The sequence below is a fragment of the Tiliqua scincoides genome, chromosome 4 (assembly GCF_035046505.1).
Source record: "Tiliqua scincoides isolate rTilSci1 chromosome 4, rTilSci1.hap2, whole genome shotgun sequence".
Lineage (NCBI taxonomy): Eukaryota > Metazoa > Chordata > Lepidosauria > Squamata > Scincidae > Tiliqua > Tiliqua scincoides.
Window position 1 is genome coordinate 141,969,101 of NC_089824.1, and position 26,387 is coordinate 141,995,487.

General features: G+C 41.0%; 1 protein-coding gene across 5 annotated transcripts in view; it reads right to left on the reverse strand.

Moving 5' to 3' along the window:
* ADGRL2 (adhesion G protein-coupled receptor L2) overlaps window positions 1-23,451 on the reverse strand; it is a 660,835-nt gene extending 637,384 nt beyond the window's left edge. For 3 of the 5 annotated variants that reach the window (XM_066626596.1, XM_066626597.1, XM_066626598.1), the window contains exon 1: window positions 23,139-23,448. The gene's annotated coding sequence lies outside the window, so the exon portion shown is untranslated. Of the gene's footprint in view, window positions 1-23,138 lie in introns of all 5 variants that reach the window. The other 2 variants (XM_066626603.1, XM_066626602.1) reach the window with 1 other exon arrangement.
* Between the last annotated feature and the right edge of the window lie 2,936 nt (window positions 23,452-26,387).

Sequence of the window (26,387 nt, forward strand, 5' to 3'; positions counted from 1 at the left end):
TTGGACTGTTGACTTATGGCTCTGCCTTGTGGACTGACTTTCTGGCTAATTGATTATTTGGCTCACTGACTAACGGACTACTCGAACAGGCTGCGGAGAGCTGGGGAGCTAAGGTGTGCTGCTATACCTGGAAGGACTGCTGCCTTAGGAACTGGGTCCCTGCAGTTTAAACAGGCAAGCTACCCTGGTGGTGGAGTCTAGCAGTACTGCAGTAGAGAACTGGGGCCATTGTTGGGGGAAACGAAAAGGGAGCTAATTAATTTAAGAGTGGGCATAAGTTCCCTAAGTGAGGCTTGGATTGGGAATCTGGCAGAACAAATTGGTACCAGGAGTGGGGTTCAAGCCCAAGGCAATTAGCATCCCCTTGCTTAACAAGAGAGCAAAGCAAATGGATCTCTGGCAGAACTGGGAGGCCCTGGACCTTGCTATATGGAAAGCAAATGCTCCTGCCCTATTATGGAGCATCTGGGCTACTCTGAGCATTCTTTGGACAATATTCCAGATGGTGTAGTATATGGGAGGATTCATTAAATATGGCATCCTTTCCCTGAAAAGGCTCAGAGGGTCAGGTGGGGAGGATGTAGAGAAGAGAACTTTGAGAGAGAAAGTTGCCAGGTTAAAAGGGCTAATTCACATAGAAAGAGAGAAAAATCTCACATATGTGGAGGCCTTGGCAAATGCCCACAAAGATATAAAGGCAGCAGAAAGCCTTAATAAGGCACAGGCAGGACGCCTGGTTGAACTAAAGTGCTGGTCTCAACTAGAGATAAAGGGGTGGGGCTGCTGTAGCAGCAAAGAGGGCCTCTTTGACTCTTTTCAGGCTGGCAGATTGGGAAGCACTGTGTTTGTTGCCAATTTGAATTATAAACTTGGCTGGAAGAAACTGAAGGATGTGTTCAGCATAGCCGGTGTGGTTGTCTGTGCAGACAAAGACAAAGATGGCAGAAGTCGAGGGATTGGCACTGTGACTTTTGAGCCAGTGATTGAAGCTGTTCAGGCCATCTCCATGTTCAATGGGAAGTTGCTGTTTGATTGATAGATGCATGTGAAGATGGATGAACGAGCCTTACTAAAAGGAGACTGCTTTACTCCAGAGTGGCCCCAGCAGCTTCCTCATGGACTTGGGGGCATTGGTATGGGGCTGGGACCAGGAGGGATACCTATTGATGCAAACCACTTGAACAAGGGCCTGGGAATAGGCAACTTGGAACCTGGAGGAATGGGTATAAAAGGCTTGGGCTTTAGGATGAACAAAATGGGAGGAATGGAAGGCCCTTTCTGTGGTGTGGAGAGTTTGGGCCATTACCCGCCTAGAATGGGGCTTGGCAGGATGAATAAAATGGGCTGTGCAGTTGGAGGTGGGTTTGAAAGAGACTCCCCAAGAAATAGAATGGGAATGCCTCATAGTTTTGGGGATGCCCTAGAGAGGGGAACAGATGGAGGTGGAGGAGCCAGCATGCCTGCTATTAATAGGATGGCCTCTGGACTTAACTGCAGGACCACTAGGATTGATAGGCTGCCCTCTGGGATGGGGCATGACATAGACCAAATGGGCACCAGAATTGATAGGAAGGGATTGGACTGTATGGGAGCTTCAGCAACTAGTATGGAAAAGATGAGGCAGACCAAGGGGTGGATGGCCCAAGAAAGAAAACAGGCTAAGGGGTTGATGGCACAAGAAAGAAAACAACGGACAATTGATCAAGGGGACCACTGTGACACCAAGGGGTGGAATGTATTGGAATCAAAGAAGATCTGGTGAGGAGATAGATGTGGTATCAGCAGTGCCCCCTTTAAGGGTAAGGCCTGGGCATCCAGCAGAGTGTGCTGCACAGCTGCAGCCACTTGAAGGCAATAGGGCCCTCAGGCATAAAAGCACCTGCTGAAGGGAGAGTTTGGTGCAGGTAGCAGAAGGAGGAAAACTTGAGGAAGGACAGACTGGATTAATGGACTGAGGAATTGATGGCTAATGGACTGATGTGTGAATGAACTTTGGAAGCTGCTGGAGCAGAAACTACTGGAGACACTAAGACTGATGTTTGGCTGCTGCGCCCAAGACCTGCTGAGGACCAAGGGGCTGCTGTAGTGGTGGGAGGCTGCTGGCAAGAAGGAGGACGTCTGTAGGTTAAACAGGTAAGCTACCCTGGTGGTGGGGTCCAGCAGTACTGCAAGGCAGAACAGGGTCACTTTTGAGGAAAGAAGGGGAGCTAATTAGGTAAAAGTGAGCATAGTTCTCCAGGAGGAACTTGGACTGGGAATCTGGCAGAACACCCTGATAACAGATACAATTGGTAAACAAAGTTCTGTTCTGTATTTAACAGCATTCAGCCCCATCAGATTCCCCCACCTAGGATATTGCAGACAGTCCTATACCAGACATGGGTACAGCTCAAGACAAGAAAGTGTGTTTATCTCAGAAAGCCTGAGGAATGAGGAATTTCTCATATATGATACTTGTTTTGATTTTTTTAAAATCCTGGAAAATTTCAAGTCAGTTCTGTAGTTAAATCTTTTCGTATGTACAAGTAGTACTGTATTCAGTTATTAACCCTGAAATACATGAGCACTCCAGAGTAGAAACTTTTGCAAGCTTTTTTTTCTGCTCATTTCTCCTTTTCTTAATCCCTTCAGGTGCTTTTCTTTTTAGGGCTGCTGAATATGATAGCCTGGACCAAAACTAGGTTGGAGCCATTCAATTATTCCTGCTGATAATTATCTGTTGCTATCTAATCTTTTATTGATGTCTAATCCCAAATCATATTAATTCAAACCATCGTTAACAGTCTCGGAGCCCAATCCTATGCATGTCTACCCAGAAGTAAATCCTATTATAGACAATGGGGCTCATCCCAGGTAAGTGTGGATAGGATTGCAGTCTTAGAGCCCAATGCAATGCATGTCTACTCAGAAGTCCCATTAGAGTCAGTGGGGCTTACTCCCAGGTAAGTGTGGGAAGTATATATGCTTTCTGGGAAGGCCCCATTGAATACAGTGGGACATATTTCTGAGGAAATTTGCATAGGACTGTGCTGCTAGACCTGGTCTTGTCCATAGAAGTATTTCATGCATTCTGAAAAAGAAAATGCAGTTTTTCTTAAGGATTTGTCAGTTGAAAGGTTCATAGTACCCTGTCAAAAATGTAAGTTCATAACTCTTTCCCCTTAAGACAAGATCTGTGTAATAGCAACAGGTTAAACTTTTGCAGTAAGCAATGTTAACTTTAATTCTGAGAGGCAGGGTTGGCAAGAAGCTTCCCCAACATACAGAATACCCATCAGTTCATTAACAACCACATTGCTTCAGCTGGGCCATAAGCTCACTGCAGCTTAAGTTCTTCTCTTATGTTCTTCTTGGTCTCCTTTTTCTCAGTCACAAAACCTCACAATCTCCATGTTTTAACAAGATTCTTCATGGTCCTCATGAAACAGGAACTATATGGAAGCATGTCGAGCACACAAAAACATCATGGGATACAGTTCCATGATTCAACAGCACAGATAAACACAGAATCGGTGGAGAAACTAGAGAAAGACAGAAAAAAAAATTTCAAGTATAATTTCTAAACTAGAAATATGGTATTCAACCATTGTGTTAGGCAAGCACATACAGAAGTACTGAGTGCAAAATTCACTATGCCAGTTATGACTGAAATAATAGTTTAAAAATTACAATTCTGATCTATTTTAAGGCTATAAATGGTTGGCAACCTTCAGTCTCAAAAGACTATGGTATAGGCCTATAGCACCCGGTATTCCCAGGCGGTCTCCCATCCAAGTACTAACCAGGCCTGACTCTGCTTAGCTTCCAAGATCAGACAAGATAGGTGTGAAAATATATGGACAATGTTGTGTCCGTTTTCAAAGGCCAAGGGCTTGCTGAGCAGAACTTCCACTGCCAGCCACTAGCAAAAGCAGCAGATTCTATAAATATATGCAGATATGTTTACTTTTCATAATCAGTTACAACATCCAGCCTTTCTTGGCACAGAGGTTGTGTTACTTGGGTGAGACTTTTGAGTCCTACCCACCCTGTGTTCTAGCACTTTTATATAGTTTATAGCCAGATCTGGGAAGTAATCTGATTTCAATAAAAACAGAGTCTTAGAATTCCTCCTAAGCTCCAGTTGTGCCTTAGTTGCTGCCTGTTCTGTAATCCTACTCCTTGACTTATCGGAAGATAGCAATGAGACCTATGAAGAATGATGTTTTGCCTATCTGTTTGACTCATTTGAAAAGGATGGGTATTAACAAAGAATGTCACACCATTTTAAACATCTTCCTGTTTATGTCATAGGGGCTAAAGCAGATCAGCCTGATGGAGTCCCTTCGACATCAGTAGGAAGAATTGGTCTATGGAACAAACTTCCTGGTATTTCATATGTTTTAAAATGTGCTTAAGTAATGTGACAAATTAATATCAATAAAGCCATATGAGAATAGTTAATAATGCATTGTTTCTGGCTGCACTTTATCTTTTCTGAATACCAGAAGGAATCCCTGAGACACAAGATACTAGGTGTGGCCTTAGCAAGGATTCATATGGCTAAGAATCACAGCCCTTTGTATCTACTGCAGGAAAGAGGACAGGGCTGCAAATTGCTTTCATTCACTGTTACAATACTGATTTTTTTAAAAGCAGAATGCACCCACAAAAGACAGCTAGTGTGTAAATGGCGTTAAAAACTGTAGTTACTGTAATTATATGGAGCATTTTACAAGCAACCGGGGACTGCTTTGGATAGATGAATGAAAAGGCACTGCATAGCTGGCACTGCTTTTCATTCACACCTCTTGTTTCCAGGGTAGTATTCTAGGACAAAATCTGATAAGATTGGGGACTTTTATTATCACATTTGATCTCACTTGGAGCACTTTCTAGCAGAAAGACTTTCAAAGATCTCATAAAAGATAGATAAGCCCGTGTTTTCCTCCTCCTCAATTCAGCTGCACATTCATTTTTAGAGAAGCTTAACTGAGCTGTCCACACAGCCTTTCCTAATCACATGGTGCATCATGACTGCTTCGTGAATGCATGCCAACCAAGTCAATGCATATCTTTTTAGACTCAGATGACATGCTTTTTCTTATTGGACCTGGAATGAAATGCAACTTGCTTCCATTTGTATATATTTTATGGATCCTTTATTTGTACTCTCAGGCAATCTTGGACACAACAGGAAATAATTAGAAGCAAGAAATGTCAAAATTAACCGATAGTGAGGGTTTGTAGGAAAACAATCCATTTATTCCAGGCTTACTTTAAATTTGTTGTTGTTGGTTCTTTGGTGCCCTGAGAAACATTTGCTCAGATGCCTTGAAAGGCAAAAGTCTGAAGTTATATACATTGATTTTTCACTTACTGGTGAAAGTATCGGGACATGGTCCTCATGAATTGGGCATCACATGGAAGGCACATGAAACTCTCTGCTGTGGGAGTTCCATGCTCTGACTCATTGCTCACTGCCCAAATTTTGATGATGAGGTTATTTTAGATTCATTAACATTATTAAATGCTTAATTGCAATTTCCCTAAACTTCTGATGGTTTTTGTATTTTTTAAAATGGAAAAGGACGGTTTCCTCTGTACGCCATTCCCATGACAAAGTGTCATGGGAATGCTATCTGAAGCAAGATTAAGGGTGCAATCCTAACTGCGCCCTAGGTACAGTTCCTGGCACAAGTCCCTTGCACTGGCCCAGGAGGCCGTGCCTCCTCAGGAGTAGGCTGGGCTGGCTCAGGGATGTGTGCTGGCCCATGGGGGCTGCATCCAGCCTCCATGCCAGCTTGGGCAGGGAGGGTTGCATTGGCCAAACTCTGCCAGTGCAGGGGTCTGGGGAGGGTGGGGAGGAGGCAGGAGAGAGACATTCCAGAGTGGGGGAGGGAGGGGGGCATTCCAGAAGGTGGGCAGGGAGCAGGAGGCAGGGCTGGGACCCAGGCAGTTATGCTGAATCCCTACCCAGTTCTGAGCAATGTGGAGTAGCTCAAAGCCATTGGGGCTGCAGTGTTTTACTTGGGGCTAAGGCAGTGTTATTCAAACTGAGGCACAGTTTGAATAACTGTGGGAGGAGCCAGGAACTCAAAGGGGAGGAGTGGGATGACCTTTCTGTCACACCCCTGGGCAGAATACGAGCCCATCTTCTGCCCTTCTGTGTGCTTTTTTAAAGCAGAAGAAACAGGAGTTGCTCAGCTGCGAGAGTGGCTGCTACTGCCCCGCCCTCTTCTCCCTCCACTCTGAGGCTGCCGCCTTCTATGTTAGCTGCATGTTTGCAAAGCTGTTCCACTGCAGCCCCCCTCTGGCGAGTGCCAAGCATGCTCATTTTGCAGTCCTTGTCTGACCGTCAGAAAAAACCCTCCTTGATCCTTGTCTGGTTGGTTCCTAGTTCCCAGCTTGGGATCCCTTCTCATCAAAGTGAAATTTCTCTTTTCAACCCCCTCCTTCTTCCACTCCTCCCTTTCAATCTCCATACTGTTTGACCTCTCATGTGAACTGTGGGACAAGGGCTCCCTCCACTGCTTGCTGTTTCATGTCTATGATGCAGCAGCAGTGAAGGAAAAGCTGGCCTTGCTTTGTGCAAGGTCTTCTATAGGCCTTGAGCTATTGCAAGACCTTCATTCATTCTTACAAGTTCCATCTCTAATATATTCATTTATGTAAGTTCATTCAGATTTGAAATGTAGATTCTTTTATTTCCTGGCCCCCAACACAGTGTCAGAGAGATGATGTGGCCCTCCTGCCAAAAGGTTTGGACACCCCTGCTTTAAAACTATGGGGCTGAGTTATGAGTAAAGTATACATCTTTGCCATATAAATGGGAAAGGTCATTCATTCACAACAGGGGTAAGAGTCTTGCCTTTGTTTAGTTTGTAGCTGCTGGAAAAAAAAAGCCTGTTAGTATTTCAGAAAATGTTGTATTTAGTGAGGAAATCTATCAAACAGACAGAGCACTCATCCTTGATGCCTGAATAAATGTCTGCTTGAACAAATTTCTTAATTAGTTAGTGCTTTAGTTGTTGGAGGATAACTTAGTGGGAATGAAAAAAATACCTTCAAGAGATACTACAATTACTGATAGTATATGGAAATGTTTTTAGCCTTAAAAACCATGGCTGAAAGATCAGCAGCATCTTAAGAGTGAAATGAAATCTAAAGATTTTTTTAAAGGAGCTAATAAACTGGAATCTGTCAGATCATCTTTATTTAAGCAGAGTGATCAGATGCAATGGAGGACAGTGTTTCTACCTTGAACCATTGTATAACAGAGGGAATTTTGGCAGGTGCAGCTTTTTAAACACTTTCATGTTGAGCTGCTTCTGCCCAAATTCCTTCTTCTATACAATGGTTAAAGTTAGAGGCACTCTGTCCTCCATTGCATCAGGCCACCTTGTATATAAGGCTCTATGCAAGAAAGGTGGGTGCTTCTGATATCCTTTGATCAGTGCAGTTTAGAGATAAAAGGAGCTCGGCATGGGCCAGCAGTAAATAAAGGGCAACCCAAAAATATTAAGGGAGGTCCAGTATTCAGATTCATGAACTGTAGCCACAGGGCGCAAATTGGACAATTTGCCAGGTTGCTGGCATGGAAATAGCTTGGGGGTTCAGTGCTTCTTAAACTAACATAGGAGAGATGCCTGTCTCTTCTGTGGGGACAGCTCCATCCCAGCTTCAGTGACCTATGGCTCATGCCCTGTTTTGGGGTATCAACAAGTTTGCCAGTTCAGAGTCACCATGAATTGGTACCTGAGAGTGGATAAATCTTTACATTTCAAAATTCATTTCTGAGAGAGAGTGTAATTCAATAGGTAATGCAATGAATATTTGTATTTCTCGATTCATTGTGTTTACATCCTGTCTTTCATCTCTTTCCACTCAAAGATGATGTACAGTGGGCCCTCAGTATCTGCGGCCCTGGATGGGGCCCAGCACTGGATGGATGCTGCCTAGAGCAAGGTAACCGCTCTGGGAGGCGGTGCAGGTGTTTGGGGTGGGGGGAGGCATTCTGGAGCAGAGGGCTCTTCCAACAGATACTATTGTCTGTGTCTGGCTGCAAAGTCCGACACAGAGGCTCTCACATCTACACCGGCAAAACAGTCAGTGCAGATGTGAAAGCCCCACTGCAGGGCCTGGGGCTTTCTCCGAGGAGTCCTCCAATGGCTTCCCAGTGCCCACGGGATACAATGGTCACCATTTGGGCACTACTGTTCTCCAAGTGCAGGGATTCCCAGGATTGGGCTGCCCACCAGTTTGCACAACATTTCAGTAGTGAATCAGTAGACGGGAGAGTCAGCAGACTCAGCTAGTTTATGTATCCCAAATTATTCAGACATGTCAGCACACTACAAAGTTGCAAGTATTTTTGTTTTGTTTTACACTTAGGGAGCATTAAAATCAATGGAGAATCCTTATCAATTAAAACTTTGAAAATGGTGTGAATGTCAGCGGAGGGACTCCATGAGGTCCATCACCTTGAACAGATGTTGTCATATGCTTTCAAATCTTGTTTTGTAAACATAGTCTAAAAGCTTTGACAAAAGTTCAAAGTGGTGACATGCAAAAGTTGTTTTTTTTATAAGAGTCTTTAAAAGTGTATATGATTAAAGCCCAAGAGTTAGCAACACTTGGAAGGAATTTGACATAAAGTCAGTAAAAATAATTTTTTCCCCATTTTCAAGTAATGAGAAAAAAAAAAATTTATGGTTCTGCTTCAAAAGCACTAATTTGGGTTAAGTTCAAAATTAACATCTTGGTTAGATTTTTGATCTTGAACTGCTGAAGAATATAAATAAATGCCTTTGCCATCCAATTTTAAGTCCACTGGTGCTCTCATTTTTAAACACAAATTTTGACAGCATTCCGTTCAGTTTCCTATTTACTCTGAAATCTAGGAAGACAGACAGGATAGTGAAATATAATTAGTTCTATACACACAAATCCCTGTAGATTAATTGAATCCATATATTATGTTCCCTGATGCTTAAATCTTGTATACTCAAGACCCCTGACTAATGAACTGAAGTGGCATACAACATTAAAAAATAGAAATCACAAAGAATGTATTCCTTTCACCATACATAAGAACTGAACCATAGCCATGAACTATTGTGCTATGACTGTAGACCAGTGATTTTCAAGCAGTGTGCCATGGCACACTGATGTGCCACGAATGGGCAGCAGGTTTACTGCAGGAATTTGCCAAAGGGTCATTTATTATTAGGGCCATTGGGGGATGTTAGCCCCCCACCAGCAGCATGGTGTGCCTTGTCAATTATCGAAAGGTGTGTCTTGACAATTTTAGCACCTTGTCAGTGTGCTAAGGTTAAAAATTGCTGCTGTAGACTAACTACTAATAGGAAGAAGCGTTCTTCAACATTCTTGTTTTTTTCCCAGGAGGAAAAGTGTAGAAAGCAGTGCTATGTGTTTTTATTCCAAGGGCACATCTTTTTATAAATTATAGTTATAAATTATTATAACTTCACCTTAAAAGTATAGTCTTAGATGATACAGGTAGCCATTACCCATGCACCCTCAGTATTTATTTTTTCAGATTTCCCAGTTTTTTTGTTTTTTTTTGCAGATTTTCAGGTTGTGTGCAGAAAGCAGTATTATGTGTTTTATTTTGTCACCTAAAAATCACACCTCTGCCAATAGGCATGGCTATAGGTTTTCTGTTCTTTGGATCTACGCTACATATTGAACCTTGACTGGGCAAAAGAAGACAAATTGTGTATGTTAGAAAGAGCAAGGATGTGAAGAAACTCATTTTTAGTCTTCAAGGACCACTTCATAGCTGTACAATGTCTAAATATTTGACATTCTTTGAAACTGTTTTGATGATCAAGCAGGTTTTAAAAACTTATTTCTCTTTAAAGTGGTGAGAAAATGGCAAACTCATTAAAATATTCCTTCTTCATAAAGGAAAAACTATGAGCAGCTGCCTCACTTTAAATAAATTAGAAACAGTTATTAAAGAACAGCTCTTAAAAATTGTTCCAAATACTATACAGGAGGCTCTGTCTTCCAATATATAGGGTGCAATCCAGAAAGTGAACAATCTTCAGTCCCAGTGATTTTGATGACTCATGCGTTTCAACAAGTATCTCTGCTGTGCTGTGCAGTAAAGAACACTGTTTCCTCACGTATACCTGTCTTAAGCTATATTTATGTAGCTGGACTGCAAGCAACTAGATTCTGAGCATCTCACAAATTCCCTTCTTGATTAAAACAGAAAACTGAGGCAAGAACAGTTTAAATGCTTTGACTAAAGGTGTGCAACATATGAGGAAAATCTGTGATTTAAACCAGCAGCTAAGCTGTAAATCTATCATTCATTGATCACATATTTCATTGTTTCCACTGAATTTCTGATCTAATGCATTCAGAGGGCATTACTCTAAACTTTCTGTGATGTTCGTTTCAGCTCAAAAGTTTTTGTGCAACTAAAAATGTGCTTAAAGTCAACCCATTGCTCTTGAGCAAACATGGATAGGATTGTACTGTGCAACTGTGCAATCCTAAGCACATGTATAAGAAGTGAGTTCCTCAAAGAATAGATGTATCTGCTTAGTGGACGTGTATGTACTTTAGTGTATTTACACAGACCTGTACTCAGTAGATACATCTGATTGGGCTATGACAGTTGTATTTACACATTCTCAAAATACTTGGAAATGTGAAAGCTGGTAAGTATCTTCTTTTGCCAAAATAAACACTTTTTAAAAGATAAATATCTGAATCTCAACCTAATGAAGCAACTGACCCATGAAGTGCATTTAATTTAACTCATGATTTGTTCTCATCCTAAGATATACCCAAACCTGTACCGCTAATCACTTGTTTTTTTTAATTGAATCCTGACCTTTTAATCTAGCTTTTTTCCTTGATTGTGAATGACAGTGACCTTTATCTAAAAGAAAACAGATATTCTCATGCAAAAATATGCAAACTAAACATGTAAATTCTACAGTAAGAGAGATGTGCAAAGTCTTCTGGGGAGAAATTAGTCTGGAGGGGAAGCATATATTACATTTGAAGCAACTGAGGGGACAGGAGACAGAATTTGTCACAAGAACTGGCTTGAAGAAACAGCTATTGGAAACCTTGAGTCTGTATCGGGCTACTTTCTAGTTCTTGGAAATATCAGCATAAATATCCATTTTTACTGAGTGGTTTAGTATGTTATGGTGTTCACAAAACAATAAAAATGCTATAACACAATCAGGTAAACATCACCATGGCACTGACTTGGGAAAAAAAAGGCCTCAATAGTTTGCGTTCAAGGAACTGGGTCTCCCCCCCCACCCCCGCTGAAAGAACAGCAGCAAAAAGTTGTGACAAATTTAGACCTGAAATACTCTGAACTTCTGCATTCAATTTACTGCCACACAATCTGCCAGGCTATGGATCCTAGTCATTTCAACTGGGCTTCTAAATGCAATGGTTGGTGGATCATACCCTGTTGTATTAAAACATGCCATGTGTATCCTTCAGTGATTTCTTTCCAAGTCTTTTTAAAACTGTTGGTGAAAGTGGGTGTGCTAGAAAAGGGAAAGGACATAACTGGGGAAAGCGCAGAATCACCTTCCTCCCATCACACCTTTAAGAACACATTTTCCTGCGTTTAAAACAAAAACACATTGACAATACTTGCGCAAACAGCGGCATGTGCAAACGGAACTGTAACATAATCCTATAATCTGCATTTTCCGCTCTCCCCATGATTCTTTCCTTTGAATAGCTGCAAATTTAAGGAAAAAAAATCTGCCCAATAACTGTTCAATTTTTTTTTTTTAAGCAACTGTGGTTGTACTTGTGGTGGCAGAACTCAGTGATGAGGATTTCACCAAACAAATCTACGGCAAGTATTCCTCTGCTAGAAAATCCAACACAACACAACAGTACCTGACATAGCATATACTTTCACGATTAACAGCAGGGGGTTGTCAGACTGCTATTTCTGAAATAAACAGATTTATCCTGACAGATAATCAGCAGTTTGCACTGGCTAATACATACTTATCATCCAGCACTGACATCATTACGTTAAAAGCACGCTTACTGTAATCTTTCATAGGAAATTAAACAGGGCTATGTACTTAAAGTGGATTTTTTTTTATGTACTGCTATGCAGGGTAAAGTTAGAGGAAGTTGTATATATATTGGAAAACACACAACATATTCCATGAATATGTGGTAGTCAAAATAATTTGCTTGCATATTTGACTCTTTTAGTATATTTTCTGAAGAAAACATTTGCAAATATTTAGAAAATAAAGTATATCCAGTGAATGAGCAGCACATACATATACGTTTCTAGTAATATGTAGATTCGTATGTAGACCTGTGATATTCCAAGTCTGTCATTTGTAGCATCAAAAACAAAAGTGCTGAAAACAATGTTTGGTGTAACCTGAAATCCAATGAATTGCAGAGATTTGCAAAATGCAAATTCTGCCACAAAGTTTCTTTCAAACTTGCAGCATCACCATTTATATTGAAGAGAAAACTAATTTAATCATAATATATACTGCATTATTTTAATCTTTTTACACTCTCACTCTCAAGGCAGCTGATCAGCATTTAGGATATATCATTACTGTGAAATCATCATGATGCTAGTCCATACTTTGCTACAGAGAGTTTGCCATGAGACAAACTCATTAATGAGTGTAAGTTTTTACACTCATTAATGAGTGTAAGTTTTTCAGCTCATATTTCATTACTTCATGTATCTGATATAATGGGACCGCAGTCCATTACGGCTTTTGCTACAATGAATATTTATTATTCTGTAAGGTGTCACTATTCTGCAATTTAAACAATAAGATAGTAACTGACATATGCCTTGTATTTTTTATACTAAATCTAGTGGCTACAATTCAGTTCAGAATTAATGGTGCAATCCTACACACACTTTCCTGGGAGCAACCCCATTTAATACAATGGGGCTTACTTTTGAATGCATAGAAGGGCAGCAAGTGTAATTAAGCCCACTGAAATGTTCAGTGGTGGCAAGAACTCTCTCTCTTTCTCTGTGTGTGTATTGGCAGACAGACTGGCCAATATAGTTAATACTTAATTAGAAACTAAATTAAATGAAAGGTTGCATAAATATTTACAACTGAAATGCAACACAAGTTTATCAATTAGTTCCATAATTAATAAACTAATTAATAATCTTAATTTGTGAACTTTTAAATGCAATCCTTGACATAACCATAATACATTATCAGATTTACAAATTTGGAAAATATATCAGATTTAGATCTGCAGTAAAGACACATTTATTAGGATGTGGATACATTCTGCCACATTTGTCTGAAGTGACCAGTAATTCATAGATACCAGCTTGCATACATAGCTACTCTTACACAGATTCATCTTAGTATGGAAAGGAGGTACAGAGTATTATCTTGAGCCAGAGGTTGAAATGTGCTGGTCTTTTGAAAATATAGTTCATGTTGTCTACAATTATCCAGATTGGTTCCTGCTATGAAATCTACTGAGTCACATTTTTCAAAGACAGTCCATGACATTAAATTATGAATGAAATTTAAATTATGAAGATTTTTGCCCCTAAACATGCAATGCCCAAGTTGAGGGCTGCTTATAAACATGAATGGGGCTTATATGGAAAGTCCTTCCCCAGCACCTAGTTCTCACCCTCCTTTTTATGATCTTTGATAGGTCATAACATCATGCATATATCTCTACCTGCAAAAGAAAATAAAAAGCCTTCACAGAGAGTATGGATCTGGCTCTTGGCATTTCAGTCACAGGTCTGTAAAATAAACCAGTGATCTAAACTGGTAATGAAGAAACTTGATTCCCTGATGAACCAATTTTGGAACCTGTGTAATATCTCTCATGACTGGGAAATGCTCTGGTCCCCAAGTATCTGGAATTGCTCTGAGGGAGGAAGAAAAATGGGATTTATATCTCTGCCAGGTTCCCAACATGCAGAAATGTGGAGTCGGGCAAATAAATAACACCAGAACACTCTGTTCAGGATGTACGTCAGAAACATCACACTGTAGTATTGTAGTGCTGAACTTGTTTTAGTCCGAACAGGGTCTGAAATGCTGGCTTCAGAACCATGTCACGATCTCAAGAGAAAGTGGAAGAATCCCTCCTACTTTTACCACCTATCATTGGTAGCCTCTTTACTCAGCTGCCTGTTTGCATGGGATAGTGGTTCTCAAACGTTTTAGCACTGGGTCCCACTTTTTAGAATGATAGCCTGTCAGGACCCACTGGAAGTTATGTCATTAACCTGAAAATGGTGTCATGGCCAGAAGTGACATCATCAAGCAGGAAAATGTGTAAAACCCCTTGCATGACAAAATCAAATCAATTAAGGGCGCAATCCTAACCCCTTATGTCAGTACTTTCCAGCACTGGCATAGCGACGTCAATGGGACATGTGCTGCATCCTGCAGTTGGGTGTCACTCACGGAGGCCTCAAAGTAAGGGAATGTTTGTTCCCTTACCTCGGAGCTGCATTGCCCTTATGTTAGTGCTGGCACTGACATAAGGGGTTAGGATTGCGCCCTATGTAAATTAAAACTTTACAATATGTCTAAAAATCTATTTAAAATAAAGAACCCTCCTAACCCTCCCAAGCAGTTGCTGATTTGTTTTAAAAAAAAAAATCCCCAAACATCCAAAAGGCTGCAATCTTATTCACAGTTATCCAGGAGTAAACCTCAGTGACTATTATTGTTAAAAGCATATACATTTTAGCCTGTTAAAAGTACAGATCTGTAACATTTCCCTAAATGCAGTCACATACCATGGTGCCCTGACGTCAAGTCTAATGTATTAAAAATAAAATACACTTTGAAAGAAATGGGGTCCCACCTGAAATTGGCCTGTGACACACCTAGTGGGTCCTGACCCATAGTTTGATGAAACACTGGTATAAGGAATAAGCAAACATAGCACAGGTGACAGAAAAAGTAGAATATGCCAGATATTTGTTTAAATGAGGAGTCAAAATCCTTTGCCAAGTTTCTAAGCACAAACTAATTCACTTTGTGGATCATGAAGTCACTTTGTATATGGAATGTGGAAAATGTATCTCAGTATAGGCCCCATTTTGGCTACCAATCCAAGTTGTAGCTTTTCAAGTGTTGTACTTGAGTACCAAAAGCTGATCTCTGCCAAGTTCAACATCTGACAAGACGTTCAAGACAGTCTCGTATTATCTCAGTGCAGCTGGACTAAAACCCATATCTGTCTTGGAATGATGTAGTAATGTGAATAGGCCCTTCATTTTAAGAGTTCGTTTTCACATTGCTACCCAATTAGAAAGTTTAAAGACACTTTCCCTAAAGATGCTTGTGATTTCTGTGTCTTGAAGGTAAAGTGGCTTTTTGCATATGAGTGCTGGGTACGCGATTCCAGAACTTAATTTTTTTTTCCTGTAGAAGCCAATCTTCTAAGGAAGACCTTCTGAAATGATATCTCTAAGAGAGTTCTAACAATAGTGATTCCCAATAGAGGTTAATTGCAAAAGAAAAAAAAATTGCAGGTAGCCATTTTTGAGCCCAATTCTGGCACACTGTTGCAAACGTGCCATAAGGCACGTTTGCAGGTCATACCGCCAGGCAAGCACCAGTGGTAGTCCAGCACTGGCTGGCACCAGGCTACTACCGGGTGGGCACTCAACCTCCGCCACTTGGCAGTCGCGTGAACCACTGAGCAGCAGAGAGGGAGTCAGGGAGGAGCATTCCAGGGAGGAGGGAGGCGAGCGGAGGGTGGGCGGGAGGAGGCATGTCAGGGAGACGGGAGGTGGTAGGGGAAGGCATGCCGGGGGGAGGAAGCAGAGAGGGAGGGAGGCGGGACCAGTGGAGCAAAGTGATCCAAAGCCTCCGTGTAGGACTTGCCACCTTACACAGAACCTCTTGATTCACTGCCCACCTTTGGGTTGGTGGTAAATCAAGTAGCCCCATTGCAGGGCTACCTCGCTTACCCGGGGGAAGGGGATGAAAGTCCCCTTCTCTCGAGGTGCCGCCGCCAGCTGCCTTTGGTGTGCAGCAGTAGCCATTTTTGGTTTGTCATGGTCTGTCTTCAGGGTATATGATAAGTATAATAAAAGGAACTGACAAGGGGAAGAGAATTTGAAGGAACCATAGCAAAGTCCAACCTGCATATTGTAACAAGAATGTTCTTCCTAGGTAAGTATGCATAGGCTGGAAACCTTAATGAAGGTGGTGCTTTGTAGACTTACAGTGCAAGCCTATCTATATTTAGACACAAGTCCCATTTTATTCAGTCACTTGCTACCAAGCAAGTGTGCACAAAATTGCACCATTAGGCTTCAGTACTATGCCCAGTTCCTGGGGTGTATGTCCCACTAAAAGCAGGTTACTTCTACGTGCATAAGTATAGGACTGTGCTTTTAATTAGGTTAGACTATGCCTAGTGCCAAAAGGCTGCAGCAAGGCATGCTGGGTGAAGAAGCAATGGATACTATACCTTTGAAAATATAAAATCTTATTTCAATTGACCTCTAGCACTAATCTTATACGGCAGAGAGAAGAAGAAGAAAAATGTGAAAGTCCTTAGATCAGCAAAACTAGAAATTAATTTGACTTGATACACTAGATAAATTGTCAATAGAAATCAAATTGGGGTAGGGAGATTATAATTTTTAGTTAATTTTTGCAAGCGAAAAGGCTTCCATTGACATTTCCCTTTGAATATTCCTCTTTACCTCAGGAGGTCTCATGTCCCACATCATGAGTGGGGATATGTTCTGTTCCACTTGTAATACTGATATGTACATTAATCTTGAAACTTACCAAAAAAAATTAACGGTTTATTAATTAGACCATCAAGTCAGAAGTCGGATTCACAGCCACTCTTCCAGGGGCAGCTGAATGGCGCACTTAATAATACTCGTCCATCTTTTAACCATTTTGGGATAGCTCTCAAAGCACCCACCTTTAATTAACGTCGCATAGGTAAGTCTCAAATCAGAAATTGCCTGAATATTTCCCTCACAAATGTTTGAACATTCAGTTTCTCCATGACTGCAGCCTGCTTTTTTCGATTCCTCTCTAGTTATATTATTATCTTGGCAGCACTGAGAAGTTGAAACAGTGGTTACAGGATACAGTTTTAGAAATTTCATTCTCACCAGCATATGTTTATGTAAGTCTGAGATTTCTTTTAAAGTGTCGCAACAATAATAGAGTGATGGGAATGAAGTGCCTTTGCCTTTCTGACAAATGCAATCTTCTTGCAACCTTCCCACTCCCAAATCTCTGGCAGAGCAATAAAGAGTTTAAATCGATACATAATTCTTAGCTCTCTTCTGTTATTTTTCTTTGTTTCATTGCTACCAATAGCACATTCTTTGGAAAATGATCAACTTTGCATACCTTAGTCCTCAATCCTATTGCAATAAATCAAGTATTGGTCCAGGATCTTTAATTTTAAGTGTTAGACCCAATTTGGATGTTGTGGATATTCGCACAGCCTTATGCATAAGAGAAGCAGTGTTTGTGGAAGGGCTTTGGTTTGGTGATTGGTACACTCCATGTGTATATGGTCCAAATTTCATATCATCATATTTCCAGAAAAAAATGGTCAGGCTCCCAGGGAAACTCTTCTGCCAAAGACTGAACAGATGCTACTGGTCAGTTTATAAAACAGAGGGGTAGGTATACTATTGCAGCAGTGGTTACAAAACTGGTGGGTCATGACCCACCAGCCAGGGAAGCACTTAACCCTGCCCCTTTTAAGGGGTGAAGAGGGGGGCAAGACAGCAACACGATCCCTAGGATTACGCTGCAGTCAGGGACAGGAGGGTTTTTTTTTTACTCCAGCCAAAATTGGAGTCCTAGGGCATCTGGGCTGTCTGGGAAACCCTCCGCAGGGCTCCCCAAGCTTCTGTAATTGTGAAAAAAAAACAGGCACTTTTGGTTTTGCGACAAAAACGCTGACTAGAGGTAAGTAAAAAAAACCCTCCCATCCCTGGCAGCAGCGCAATCCTGGAGATCAGGTTGCTGCAATCCCCCCACCTTAGCAAATACTTACGTGGTTTTCTCCTCCTAAAGAGAACTTTGGAAACCACTGTATTACAGTATGATCCTGAACAGATGCTCTCAGAAGTAAGCCCTACTGACCTACCTACTAACTGGACAAAGAGGCACCTTTCAAAGTGTTGTCCTCTTATATTTAGCGGGGGAGACCAACTGTCCCTTTTCACCCCACCATGGCGTCTTTTCCAATGGCTGTTGCTGGTGTTTCCCTTGCATTTCTTTTTAATCTGGGGGTCTCTATGGGACGGGATTATTTCCTCATTCGCATTTGATATACCACTTTGACAATTTTTTTTTGTTTGAAAAGTGATATACGTATAAATACTCTAAAGTCATAAAAGATTGTGTTAAACCAATTTATTCCTAAGTAAGTGGTCAAAGTATTACGGGCTTACTCCAACCCATGGCAGGTAACGCTTGTCTTGTACACACTAACCTGTGGGTAAGCCTCCTTGAAAAGAACAGGACTTACTTCTGAGTAAACATACAGAGGATTGTGTAGCTAGTTCTTTATATATTAACATAGTATCCTCCAAATATATGGTATCTCTTTTTTTTCATTTTAAGGTATGAGATTACAGAAGAACTCTCTGCACATGTGTGTTTGCATAGAAATACGGAATCCTAGTGAATTTGCTATCAGGCTGGCATATTTGCCAGATCTCTTATTTCTTACATTTATTACAAATGTGGACTCGTGGGATTTTTGTCCATCTATGCTTATATGAGATCTTTTATTCCCAAAGTGTTAAAGAACCCAGCTTTTGAATTAAATTCCCTCCCAAACAGTTAATCTCTCCAGCAAGAAGACAATTGGGGAAAGAGTCCAAGTGAGCACAAACATACAGACAGAAGCAAAGCAACAATTGCTTTTTTCCATGGCCCTGCTCTGTTCATTTCTCTTTTCAAGATAACACTTGCTGACACACTGTCAGATAACTGTGTTCAACGTTCCACAGTCTAACCATTCAGAGACGCATTTGCACTCTGTATATTTTCCTTTATCTGGTCCTCTGCTGGCGCATTTTGACTTGGCAAAATTGTCATTGGTTCTCTAAAACAAAACAACATTTTTTGGAGGAAGAAAGCTGGTGGGGAGGGAAGTGTCATTTTTGAACACTTCTAGAAATCACAAAGCATGGGATGACATGACAGAAGCATGCAAGAGTCTGATGAGAACAGTTTGCATAAAAATTTTAACTGTTACCATCACTACAATAAAATTGCAAGGAGAAATAGATAGATAAAGCCCCATGTTAATTTCCATCATTACCTAGCACTTTACACCCGGAAGAATTCCAAACGTATAAAGGAGTGTCAATCTTTTTTTTTCATGAAACAGGAGTTTAAGAAAGAAAGAAAGAAAGAAAGAAGAGCTTCAAAGGTTGTCAGTAGGGAAGTCAATTACAGATCTGATTCACTTCTTAACCCCTTGAGGTATAAGGGAGCATTTCCTGCAATAGCAATCATTTTCAGCACTCATTTGGATGAAAGGCCTCAAGTTTGCAACCTGATATTACAGCCATATATATTGGAGCACAAGGTAATGAAAGGAGTTGGAAAATGAGAGCAGGATATAATCAAGTATGTAAATTGACAAGGAACCTAAGGGAACATATTTTCATTTCTCGCTGCTATAGGCCATCTCAGGTGGCAGCTCCTACTTGATAAACTTGTGGCCAATTAAGTTCCCTTTTCTAGCAATCTGTATAAGGCTCAATTTTTTTAAAAAAAAAAATAATCTACCATACGGCCATATATTTTCCTCCTTCAGATGTCTAAATATGTTAAAAATCTAGGGAGTTTTTAAGTCACAGAAAAGCTAGGCCTTGTTGCTAGGATGAAATTTTAAGAACTCAGGGCCCAATCCTATCCAACTTTCCAGCACCGGTGCAGTTACAAAGCAGCCCCAAGGTAAGGGAACAAATGTTTCCATACCTTGAGGAGGCCTCTGTGACTGCTCCCCTACTGAAGGATGCAGTGCATGCCTCGATGGCATGGCTGAACCAGCGCTAGAAAATTAGATAGGATTGGGCCCTTAGACAGAATGTACTAACAGACTCTTACAGAAACTTTAAAGAGAATCATTTGTGTTTTTTAACCATCTTCCATAAAACTAGGAGAAGAGAATCTGTTGTGAGAATGCCAACTGAATTATGCAAATACAGGAATTTACTGCATTTACAGATTTAGAAAACGGCAGCACAAATATAGGTGGAACAAAATGTGCTTCAATATGAATTTCAAATTCAAATTTAAGTCAATAGATGCTGGGTGCACAAACAAATGGATTGGAATGGGTTCCACCACTTCTGCTCTTGCATAGTTCTCTAGATAATGCCCATTGATAATAATTATAATTTACGAAAGTGTCAATGAACCTGAAGGCAGGAATATACATTATTTCAAAAGATAAAATGTAGACCAACTGTTTTGAAATTATTCAGATCATTTCTGATGATTGCTCACTTACAGTGCAATCCTATGCATGTCTACTCAAAAGTATGCCCCACTGAGTTTATTGAGACTTACTCTCAGGTAAGTATGCATAGGATTGCAAAGTTATTTGATCACCTGTAAAACTTTGGATGTTTGGCAGAATTCAGAAAAATGGTAGAAGGAAATAAAAGCATGCTTCTATATATTTTTCCCCCAGATCTTCTAGTATAAGAACCTACATCTCTTTTTCATATCTCCACCAGTGCATCATTTAATCTCACCCCACTTTGTTGCCAAGCTCCAAAGGTATCAGCCTTAATCCTCAATGTCATTTGGGCCACAATCCTGTTCAAGCTACGGAAACCATACCATGTCGCCTTGTGAACTTTAATACTCGAGATAAAGATTTGTTTTTATGATTTTGAAACATACTTTATGATGTGTGTTTATAATTGTTTTCTACTGTTGCATGAAAACCTCCTCTGCAGTCCTTAACCAAATCACACCCTATGCACATGTATAATACAGAAAGAGCTTACTGCCTCATTGTGCAATCAAGCAAGTAAGAAGTTTCACTGATTTTAGTGGATTTAAATTCAAAGTAAATTTACTTAAGACTGAAATTTGAAAATTGAGACCACTGTCCTTTATATTCATTCATTTAACCTTTATTGGCATAAACTATATCCACTAAATGGCAGCAATATCAACACACAAATTTACAGTAAACTGTCCTTTATACAGTTTACTGTAGGGCGGTTTAAGAAATACCAGATATATAACTCATGGATGGTTTTGCTGCTTCTTAGGAAAATATGTTTATTTTTTTAAAAAAAAACCTCTCAAAGCTTGAATAGTTAACATTTCTAATTAGTGAACAGAAGGTTTGATCTTCTTACATCATTCTGATTTTTTTTTTTTTAAATTTCACATTACTATAAGGCTTATTTCTTACTACTTTTTTTCCTCAGTTCTTAGAGATTGGCCTGCATAGCAAATACTGGGAAGCTAATTATAACATTCAGTAAAGTATTGGAAATTCCACACTAAAGATTGCTGGCAAGTGTGCCTAGGATTGCAGTTTTAAAGTTCTTTCCTTACCTACGCACACTCATCAGGTTCATGCCAAGCTCAAAAATTGATACCATCGAAAAGCCAGGTATGGTCCTGATGTAAATCGTACACCGTCTTGGGTGTTAAACCTCCATCTGCAGGTTTAAACTATACAGGATACTAGAAACAAGTGATCAAGTTCAGGAGGAACTGAAATTATTGTCATGCTGCATTTTAAACATCTTTTTTAAATGTCCAAGTCATATTTTCTGTATTGAATGTAAATACAACAGGACAATTTCACTTCTGTCAACTTCCACAAGTCTAAAAGTCTGGACACTTATTGATTGTGGAGAAGCCATTGTGCTTTATGCCTTTCTCTTCTAAGGCTGCAATTCTGTACACACTTTCCTGGGAGTAAGCCCCACTGAAGACAATAGGACTTACTTCTGAGTCCTAGGCTTGTGCTCTGTATTTGATTGGTTTGGTTTTTTTTGCCTTCCCAGATCAGTTCCTTATTGTTGGATGTGAACAAGAATCATTGTATCATACTGGTTTATTATATAGGCAAGGAATTATTGTAATGGATTAACTTTTATGTCATGCATTCATTTCAGAACTAGTCTGAATTTTGGATCTGTGCAACAGTGTTTGAAAATGATACTGAACCTCAAAGACATTGAGTTTTACTCACTCTCTTTTTCCTCACTCTGCCACCAAATGCAAGGAAACTGACAGTTCGATATTAGACTTCCTCTAAGATCTACGTATGCCACTGAAAAGTGCTTGTGTCATATTTCTGACTCTACATGCTTGACTGAGACCATTATGCAGTAAATAGCATTGGAATTTCCTTTCCAACTTCACTAATATGAACCCTGGCTCTGCAGTGGTTAGAAGGTTCATTTTATCTGATCTTTGGAAATCCCACTTTTGGTTTTTCCCTAAAACCACATCAAACTGCAGTGAGTCAAGGTTTCATTACTGAAAACACTGTTTGCATCCCTATTAGTTACAGTATCTGCTTATCTAAAGAAACTCCATTGCTTTGACAGGCCTGTTTGTAATGAGGCCTGCAGCTTCCTTGTTTACCACACTGCAAAGAAAAACAAAAGTGACCTTATAATATAATGTTTCCTCTTTTTAAAAAAAAAAATAATCAGTAGTTAGCTCTGCTCTGGGAAAATCACATTAATAAGGTCCAAGGACAGAACCTCTTGACACTTTTGGAGTTTTCATTTTGTGGAATCCTGATAAACACGGAGAGAGATTGGGGGGGGGGGGCGGAGTGCTTTTTTTTTTTTTTTTTTTAAAGGAAAATGTGATTGGAACTAGGAATTGCAGTTGCAGTCTAGAGAGCCCTGATAAGATCTTCCTTTTGCCGTTGTGCATCTGGATAATAGCTGGCTGCATCCCCATTAGAATAGCAGTCACTTCAACCATTGCAAGTGTGCATTCTAAGTCACAAAAGCATTAAGGCACTTGGCATCCCACTCATCAGAGGCGAGGCTGATAACAGGAGGCATCGTTACTTCACAATCTGATAAGGAGCAAGGAGGAGAGGCGTTCATGCCAGGGCTGGAGAAGAAGCAGGCTTCCTACCTTTCAAGAGAGAGCTGGAAGGCATGTCCCCTCTTTCAAAGAAAGTTGTAAGGAGAAGCAGGCAAGCGGCTGCAGTGCATTGAGTCCTTTCAGGCAGTGTATACAAGCAGCGGTTCTGGCTGCAAGGGGGAGTAGAAATATAATGGGAGGAGCAGCTGTGAACGAGTGACCTCCTGAAGCGGAGTCCTCTTTGTGAGTAGAGCACTTGGGAGGGGGGGCTCTGATTTGCATGGATTAGCTCCACTTGAACAGATACATTTGAATTTATCTGGCACAGTGGCAAGATCGGGAAGAGTGAGTGAGTGAGGGCGAGAGGATGAGAGGGAAGCAGACAAGTGATCGGAAAGCCTGAGGAGGCATGCCTGAGAAGAGCCACAGCTCCCTCTTCATGTCATCCTTGTAAGGCAAGGCAGGAAGGGAGAAGGAGACGCCTCCATTCCCACACATGGAAAAAAGCAAAGCCTGGGCTGGGAAATCAGAGGAGCAGCCGGGACAGGGAAGCGATCTGGGGGCAGAACAGCCCAGGCTCCTCTTGGATTCAAGGGGAAGGCTCCCCTGGCAGGCAGCAGAGGCAGCCACTCAAGGCACCCTGCCAGTGCTTGCTCCTTTGCAGTGCCTTCTTGGGTAGTGTCAGTGTCAGCATCACTCCCCTCACAGGTGATCACCAAAAGTAGATTAGCTGGGGAGGGCTCACTGTCAACACACACACACACACACACACACACACACACGCATTGCTGGGAACATGCTTTTTCTCAGTGAGCAATGACAACTGCAGCTACCCCCTTCTAATGGGGCGGCCAACTTCTTCAACTTGAAGGCTCCTGGACCTTTAACAATTGGATAGAGGTGGGCATTTCAGCAGGTGCAGCTTGTCCTCTGTGAGGAGACAAGCCGCACCTGCTGAAATTTCCTCTTCTACACAGTTGTTAAAAACCTGAGGGCTCCTGGACCTTTGACAATTCTGTAGAGGAGGGAATTTCAGCAGGTGCAGCTTGTCTCCTCACAGAGGACAAGCTGCACCTGCTGAAATGCCCACCTCTATCCAATTGTTAAGGGTCCAGGAGTTGAAAAAGTTGGCCTCCCCAGTATAAAGGGTAGCTGCTGTTGTTATCACAACTGGGTGCTCACTGAAAAAAAACAACAACTTTAGGGCTCCTGGATCTTTCTCAGTGAGCATCCAGTCACAATAACAGCTGTAGCTACCCCTTTTACTGGGGTGGCCAACTTGTTCAGCTTGAGGGCTCCTGGACCTTTCACAATTGTGCAGAGGAGGGGATTTTGGCAGGTGCAGCTTGTCAGAGGAAATTCCCTGCACTTGCTGAAATTCCCTCCTCTACAGAATTGTCAGAGGTCCAGGAGCTCTCAAGTTGAACAAGTTGACCACCGCACCTTACTACAGTGGCATAGCTAAGGGGATGCAAAGGGTAGCAACCACATTGGGCAACAAACTTTAGGGGGGCAACAACCTGAACTTGACGCTAGTGGCCAAAACTGTGAAAACTTTGGTATTTTCAAATAATACCATCATGTTATATATCATTTGATGTGAAGTTTAATGCAGAATGCAATGAAACAAATTATCTGCATTCTATCAAAAGTTATAGCCAAATAAATAGAAAATAAAAATGCAACTGCCTTATGTAACAAAAACTGGATTTTCTTAACTCCAACTGACCAATGAGACTGATTGTTTCAAGAGCAAAGTAGGTGTTGTTATGAGACAGCAGGGAACCAATAAGCTGTTAATACAGGGGGGGAGCCTGGGAGGAGGTGGCAGAGCAAGTGGGAGTTGAGCTACTGGGGGTAAAAGGGGGATTTTCCCCTTTTTCACTTTTTTAAAAGCCAGGGCATGATGTCACTTCCAAGGCATCATTTTAAGCTCAGCACCAGGCTACACGATCATCAGCTACCCCACTGCCTTACTATCCACTTGTTCATTTCCCTTTACAAGCAACCTGGCATCATCCAACACACTGAGCCAAGACTGTGCCAATGGTAGGCAAAGCACAAGAGTGGCCTACAGAAGTCATTTTCCCATATCTTGGGAAATTAGTCAACAGCCAGAAATCTCACCCATGCAAATGTTTGAAGGAAGAGCCATTGCTCAGTGGTGGTGTACATGTTTTGTACAGAAGGTCCCTGGCTTAATCCCCAGCATCTCCAGGTAGGGTGAAGAAAGATTCCTGGCCAGCCACTATCAGTCAAATGTTGACCATACTGAGTTAGATGAACTAGTAGTCTGATTCATTATAAGGCAGCTCCCTGCACTTCTAAATACACCACAGATACCCTTCTATAAGTCAATCTCACAGGGCAGTCGAGGGCAGGTCTTGAGCCAAAAATTATGGAATTTTCTATTACCCTCAGATAAGTGTGTGGGGGGTTAAACTTATGGGAGATTTCTGACTATAGTTTTGTCTGATTTCACCCAAGGCCAGATCCTGAAAAATAACCTACCAGTAATTGTTACCTAAGAACTGCATAGTCTCTAATTTATTAAAAATGTAGTCAAAGATCCTAAGATACATTTTATTCATTAACTTTTTAAATTCTGTTCTTCACAACATTTTCATAAACACTCTCAGAGTAAGTGCCTGCAAACCACATACCAGTAGCACCAGTAATCAAATACTTCTTTAAGGTGTCTGCAGTGTTAAGCCAGAACCTCAACATACATACATACATATACAACGTATGTATAACATACAACTTATAGCACATCACCGGAAGTGTGCACTTCAATTCACAGCAGGGACACAAGCAATAAGGAATGAGTGTGAGCAAGTGCAACTTGCACATAGTTGCAACCCTATTTACTCAGAAGTAGACCCACTGCTTTCCATGGGTGCTTAAGTGATGATGAACTGAATTTCAGCCTGGGACTTTGTTTCAGATGGAAATGAGGATGACATCCTGGTGTTTTAGAAACCAGACCCCTAAACTTAAATGGGTGTGAAATTCTTTGAAAATGACTTACCAGGAATTGTTCTAAGGCAGCAGCAAAAAGAAGAAAAGGAGACACTGTAGCTTTTTTTTCCAAACTGGAAGGGACTTGAAGGTGCTTGTGGGAGGTGTGAGGAGGCTTTGTGAGGAGCAAGTGCTGTACTTCTAGAGCAGCAACCCTCATACAAACTACAATTCCCATAAGTGCCTTGACTTTTCCTCCTGTTTGGAGAAGCTAAAATAGCTGCCGCTGAATACTGTAATTACTCGTAAAAATTCTCCTTTTTCCTCCACCCCTGAGTC